This window comes from Elephas maximus, chromosome 21, assembly GCF_024166365.1.
Source record: "Elephas maximus indicus isolate mEleMax1 chromosome 21, mEleMax1 primary haplotype, whole genome shotgun sequence".
In the NCBI taxonomy this organism is placed as follows: Eukaryota; Metazoa; Chordata; class Mammalia; order Proboscidea; family Elephantidae; genus Elephas; species Elephas maximus.
The window spans coordinates 41,217,883-41,225,496 of record NC_064839.1 but is presented as its reverse complement, the minus strand read 5'-3'; positions in this window follow the sequence as shown (position 1 = coordinate 41,225,496).

The window sequence follows — 7,614 nt, the reverse complement described above, 5'->3', positions numbered from 1 at the left end:
ATTGAAGATCTTCCTCTCTTTCGTTGATGCTCTACTTTACCAAGCGTGATATTCTTCTCCAGGAACTAGTCCCTCCTGATAACATGTCCAGAGTATGTGAGATGAAGTCCCTATATCCTCACTTCTAAGGTACATTCTGGCTGTATTTCTTTCAAGACAGATTTGTTCATTCTTCTGGCAGTCCACGGTATGTTCAATATTCTTCACCAACACCATAATTAAAAGGTATTAATTATTCTTTGGTCTTCCTTATTCATTGTCCAGCTTTCACATGTATGAGGCAATTGAAAATACCATAACTTGGGTCAGGTACATCTTAGTCTTCAAGGTGACATCTTTGCTTTTAAACACTTTAAAGAGGTTTTTTGCAGCAGATTTTCCCAATGCAATACGTCATTTGACTTCTTCACTGCTGCTTTCGTGGGTGTTGATTGTGGATCCAAGTAAAATAGAATCCCTGACAACTTCAATCTTTTCTCCATTTATCATAATGTTGCTTATTGGTCCAGTTGTGAGGATTTTTGTTTTCTTTATGTTGAGATGTAATCTATACTGAAGGCTGTAGTCTTTGGTCTTCAGTAAATGCTTCAAGTCTTCTTCACTTTCAGCAAGCAAGGTTGTGTCATCTGCATATTGCAGGTTGTTAATGAGTCTTCCTCCACTCCTGATGCCCCATTCCCCTTTATATAGTCCAGCTCCTCCGATTATTTGCTCAGCATATAGATTGAATTAATATGGTGAAAGGATACAACCTGACGCACACTTTTCCTGATCTTAAACCATCGAGTATCTCCTTTTCTGTTCAAGCGACTGCCTCTTGGTCTATGTACAGGTTCCTCATAAGTACAATTAAGTGTTCTGGAATTCCCTTTCTTCCCAGTGTTATCAATAATTTGTTATGATCCACACAGTAAAATGCCTTTGCACAATCAATAATACACAGGTAAACATCTTTCTGGTATTCTCTGCTTTCAGCCAAGATTCTTTTGACATCAGCAATGATATCCCTCATTCCACATCCTATTCTTATAGAATAGATATAATTTGTCAGAACCATACCATAGATTTGAGCCTAACAACTGTTGTATTTAACAGGCATGTTGCCACCGTAGAAAAGCTTTAGAAACAAGAATGAGTAATATTGGACAAGATGAAATGTCAGAGTATTTTATGGCTAATGACATTGTCATCTTGGATTGTGTTAAAGACTCTTGGATAGTTTTCCTGGTTGAGCATGTCTTGACCTCCTCTATTTGTGTTGTTAGGATCTCAGCTGTTTTCTTCATCTAGAAGCTACTTCTAGTTCTCCTCTCAATAGGGGCTTCAGCTACTAAACTCTACTCTGGGTACAAACCTCCCTATTTCTTAGCACTGCAGTGTGGTTCTTCAGAGCCTTCTCTCCACTGAGTATTATTTATTTAAATACAAACTATTAAAATCAACTGAGTTATAGCCTTCATTGATAGCATGGATTCAATTGTGTCCCCCAAAAATATGTGTCAACTCGGTTAGTCCATGATTCCCAGTATTGTGTGGTTGTCCTCCATTTTGTGATTGTAATTTTATGTTAAAGAGGATTAGGGCGGGATGGTAACTCCCTTACTAAGGTCACATCCCTGACCCAATGTAAAGGGAGTTTCTTTACAAGAGATAAAAGGAAAGGGAAGTGGCCAGACAGTAGGGATCTCACACCACCAAGAAAGCAGTGCCAGGAGCAGAGCTCCTTTGGACCTGTGGTCCCTGCATGGAGAAGCTCCTAGTCTGGAGGAAGATTGATGAGAAGGCCAACAGAGATAGAAAGCCTTCCCCTGGAGCGGACACCCGGAATTTGGACTTTTAAACTACTTTACTGTAAGGAAATAGGTTTCTCTTGCTGAAGCCATCCACTTGTGGTATTTTTGTTACAGCAGCACCTGGATAACTAAAACAAGTGATATTTTAGATCTAAATTAATTTTTTCCAGTTTTTATTGTATTGTGGTAAAATATATAAAACAAAAATCTGTCAACCATTTTTAAGTGAACAACTAAGTAACATTAATTATATTCACCATGTTGTGCAACCATCACCCCTATCTATTTCCAAAAGTTTTTCATCATGACAAACAAGCAAAAAACTCCCCATTTTCCCCTCCCTCAGCCCCTGGTAACGACTAATAAATTTTGTCTGTGTGTATTTGCCTATTTTGAATATTTCAAAAAGATGGGATCATACAATATTTTTCCTTTAGTGTTCATTTAGCATAATGTTGTCAAGGTTCATCCATGCTGTAGCATGTATCAAAACTGCATTTCTCTATCTCTGAATAATTTTACATTATATGTATATACCATATTTTGTTTATCCATTTATCTCTTGGATATTTCAGTTGTTTCCACCTTTTGGCATTGGCATAGAAGTATCTGTTTGAGTCCCTGCTCCCAAGTTTTTTGCGTTTATGCCTAGGAATGGAATTGGTGGGTCATATGAAAATTTTCCGTTTAGCTTTTTGAAGAACCACCAAATTTTTCCACAGGGGCTGCCCCATTTTACATTTCCACCTGCAGTGGATGAGGGTTGCAATTTCTCCACATCCTCAACACCACTTTTCTATTTTTCAGATAATGGGAAGGCTGGACAATGAATAAGGAAGACCAAAGAAGGACCGATGCCTCCGAATTATGGTGTTGGTGAAGAATATTGAATATATCATGGACTGCCAGAACAAATAAATGTCTTGGAAGAAGTATAGCCACAATGCTCCTTAGAAAAAAGAATTCAGGGACATCCTCTCACATACTTTGGACATGTTATCAGGAGGGATCAGTCCCTGGAGAAGGACATCATTCTTGGTAAAGTAGAGGGTCAGCAAAAGAGAGGAAGACCCTCAACAAAATGGACTGATACAGTGGCTGCAACAGTGGGCTCAAACACAGCAACGATTGTGTGGATGGCATGGTGCAGGACAGGCAGCGCTTCGTTTTGTTGTACACAGGGTCATTGTGAGTTGGAACCAACTTGATGGCACTTAACAACAACAGTCAGTGGGAAACGGTGTCTCATTGTGGTTTTAATTTGCATTTCCCTAATGATTAACGGGAGTCCTGGTGGCGCAATGGTTAAGAACTTGGCTGCTAACCAAAAGTTCGCAGTTCGAATCCACCAGTCACTCCTTGGAAACCCCATGGGGTGGTTCTGCTCTGTCCTAGAGGGTTGCTATGAGTTGGAATTGACTTGATGGCAATGGGTTTGTGGTTAATGATTAATGACATTTAGATCTTCTCGTGTGCTTATTGGTCATTTGTATATCTTCTTTGGAGAAATGTCTATTTGAATTCTTTGACAATTTTTAAATTGGGTTGTTTGTCTTTTTGTTGTTGAGTTGTAGGTGTTCTTTATATATTCTGCATATCTAGGAATCTATTGTCAAGAACAAGATCTTGAAGTTTTATTCATATGTTTTCTTGTTTTGTGGTTTTAGTTCTTATATTTTGATCCATTTTTAGTTAATTTTCATATATGGTGTGAAGATGGGTCCAAATTGTTTCTTTCGTTGTCCCAGCATCGTTTGTTGAAGAGACTATTCTTTCCCCTTTGGATGGACTTAGTATGCAGGGACTTTTGATGAAGAATTTGGCATGGATCATGGTAAAAAAAAAAAAAAAAAATCCTTCTGCCAAAATGAAAAATTTTAAAAAGGTTCAAAAAGATCACAACATTAGAAACTTTAGACTTGTTTTCAACTAAATATAAATCTGCCCAAGGCACTGCTATGGCTAAGAGGCTCTACTATGTGTTTGATATAGCAAAGAAAAATACTTGGGGCCAATATAACAAGATGAGACTAAATGAGCACACCAGCCCAGGGGAAAGGACTAGAAGGCAGGAGGGGACAGGAAAAAAGAAGAACAACAACAACAAAAAAATACTTGGACTATTACTGACTTTTTTAAAAGTCAATGGATGGGTGTAAATATTGTTGAATTAGCAAAGTTTTGTTATATATATATGTATATATTTTTTATCACAATAAAAGCAAGTCAGTAGACGGGATCATTCGTTTATATATAAACAAATATATATATATATATTTTTAAGTAGTTTGTCTTGGTTATCTAGTGCTGCTATAAAAGAAATACTACAAGTGGATGGCTTTAACAAAGACAAACTTATTTTCTCACAGTCTGGTAGGCTAGAAGTTCAAATTCAGGTGCCCGCTCCAGGGGAAGGTGTTCTTTCTCTGTTGGCTCTGGAGGAAGATCCTCGTCATCACTCTTCCCCTGGACTAGGAGCTTCTCACCAGGAACCCTGGGTCCAAAAGATGGGCTCTGCTCCCAGTGCTGCTTTCTTGGTGGTATGAGGTCCCCCACTCTCTGCTCACTTCTCTTTCCACTTATCTCTTGTAAGATATAAGGTGATGCAAGCCTAACCCCAGGGAAACTCCCTTTACATTGGATCAGGGATGCAACTGAGTAAGGATGTTACATTCTACTCTAAACCTCTTTAGCATAACACAGTCTTGCCTCATTAACCACAGGCAGAGATTAGCTTTTACAACACACAGGAAAATTACATCAATCATGAAATGGAGGACAACCATACAATACTAGGAATCATGACCTAACCACATTGACACATATTTTGCGGGGGCGCACAATTCAATGCATAACATAAAGATCTAATGGAAAATAAGGACCATGTCTTTTCATCAGAATTAAAAGCTGGAGATCTTTGTAACACCTCTTGAAAGATTAAACCCATTACCACCACCTCCTAGTACCCTCAGGAACTGATTTCTTTTGTCACTTCTCTTCCTTAAAGAGATGAAGTCAAAAAGACAAAATAATAGTTTCATGATTCTCGACACTATTATAAAGCATCTTTGTAAGTTATTTATTCTCAACCCTGACATAATAAACCAATGAAAGAAGTAAAGTAAGTATCTAGTTCAACGTTAGCAAACTACAGCTGATTTAGGAGATAATATTGGAGCTGTTATTACCTGTCTTAGAATGTGACCCAGCTGGAGTAGACTCACAAGGACTCACAAGGACACATTAACTGGTCCCTGAGGTATAAAGATGTTAGAAGACTCTTGGAAAATATCTTTTAGGGAAACTTTCACATAAACGTATCATAAAACAGAACACAGAGGAGTTTTCGTTCTTCTTCTGTTAGCATTTAGTGAATAGAAAATTTGTTGGACCAATGAAGACCCTCCTGACCGTCCTTACTGAAACCTGTGCCAAGGATTGTTAAGAAAGACAATTCAAAATATAGGGTAACAGTTTCTAGCTAATCTGTGAAAAGGTGAAGCTTTCAATGGTTTTGCCCGTTTGTAATGTTAATATATACTGATGACTCTAATATTCTCGGGACCTGGCAGACATTGCTCTAGAAGCAAGCTCGTCCATTTTCCCATTCTTGCCTATTCTGTAATATTTCCCTGGACTCGGGCAGACATGGCTGTGGCAGCATGTTTGTCTTTTTTCCCGCTTTTGCTTATTCTGTAATATTTCCTTGGACTCGGGCAGACAGCATGCTTGTCCGTTTCCCACTTTTGTCTCTTTGAACATATGCCGAATAAAACTTTCTTTTTGCTTTACTAAACTTTGTGATGTTTTTACCCTAGAACACGGCTCACAGACAAAATCTGGCCTGGTGCCTGTTTTTGTATAGCCCACAAGCTTAAGAATTTAAAAAAACATTTAAATGATTTAAAAAAATTAGTAACATTTTGTGACACATGAAAATTATATGAAATTTACATTTCAATGTTCATAAATATATTGGAACATGGCCACGCATTTGTTTACATATTGTCTATGACTGCTTTCACGCTACAATCACATAGTTGAGCAGTTGCACCTGAGACTGTAGACACGCAAAGCTTAAAATATTTTCTAGTTGGCCCTTTACAGAAAATGTTTGCCAAACTCTGATCTAGATAATCAACCACAAAACTCACCTTGGTCTCATTCCCCTGATTAAAAAGAAGAGTATTATTTATTTTCGGTTTTGTTTTCACTTTGACCGTTGTCTTTGTTCTCCACCTCACAGGATGTGTGCATGTAAACTTTAAATGTTTCATCAATCCTTCTTGTGAACTGTTATTTACAATAAACAAAAATAATTTTTAAAAATCCTTCTGCCATGTCCAAAACACTGGTTAGAAAAAAAAAAAATTCATTTAAGGAGTAAACCAATGGCTAGCAAAGCTTGTAACCAATATTTAAAAAGAGGTAGCAAAGTACACCAGAGAGCACGGTTTTTAATTCTCCCGGAACCCAGATTTCTAGGGTGCATGTAAGACAGGGAGCAAAGGCCCTGAGATCAGAGCGTGCCTGTTTGAAAAATAGCAAAGAGACTGGTGTGGTTAGAGGCGAAACAAGTAAAAGAAATAGACTATACGATAAGGGAGGTAATAGGAGGTTAAGTGTGGAACCCAGAGACTTAGCAAGAAGACAAGGAACAGAGGGGCCCCCAAATCTGCAAACAAAGTAACAGGAAATAGGCCAGGGCACAGAAACAAAAGCTATTCCCTAGAACAGTGGGGCAGGGTATTTTAAAATAGCCCACAAACTTCTTTAAAGTTGCCTTTCAGAAGCAGCTGGAGAAAACCAAGCCCAGAGACTTGAGCAGAACATGCACCTGTGACCACTGTGTGACCTTCCACCAGGGACAGTGAGGAGCTACAGCCTAGCTGGGAAATCGAACCCAGGGAATGAGAGAGACTGTGCAGGTGTGACACCCCATAATAAGTCCTGCTACAATCCCAGAGGCCTCCTGGACAGGAGCCATCTTGGAAAGCTACTGCACGTGCACCTTAGTTAATATATATCCGCCTGTGCCTATGAATAAACATGAATCTTTTCCCACCGAAGAACTTTTTAAAAACTCGGGCCTGTCCTTTGTTCTGTAAGAGGAGGGTCAGCATTGCCCTAGGCCCTCCTCATCTCTCTTTGCAGGCCTCTTCAATAAAGCTTTGCTCCTGTGGAAAACTACGTGCCTTACCTGCTCATTCTTGACCAGTGAGAGGCAGGAACCTTATTCTGGTAACACATGGAGTTGGGGTGACCACACCCATGCCATTGCTCTGATGTGATCTTTTGAATCTTCAGCCTTGAACAAACTGGTCTCCTAGAAGTCACCTTTAAGCCAAATAGTCTTGCCAATTAGTAAAGACCATTTTGCCTTGGAGGTTGAGCTCTTTTGAGAGTTCAGTTTCCATAAATAGAAGCTCCAAGGTGGATCTGGAAGCTGTGTTTTAGGGTAAATTGTTATTATGAAAACACTGTTCTGGTCATTTCCATGACAGTGTCCATAAGATGGGATATAACTATCTTTGGAAGTTCTGTTCTCGTTGGAAACAGTTTGACTATCAGAAGTGTTGCCTGATTTACAAATCATATTATATTAAATAAAACCATTAAAAAATGGTTTTGGGTTTATATTAAATAAACTTGAAATCAATTTCTATTATTGGCTTAATATGATCTTTGTTTTAACATAATAATTATCCTTTATTCCTCGAAGAGTGTGGGATTTCTGTCTTTCTGTTTCTGTGTCTGGCTGTTGAGTGGAAGGCACGGAAAATTTGGAGACAAAAGAACGTGGCTTTGGTCTTAACCCAGG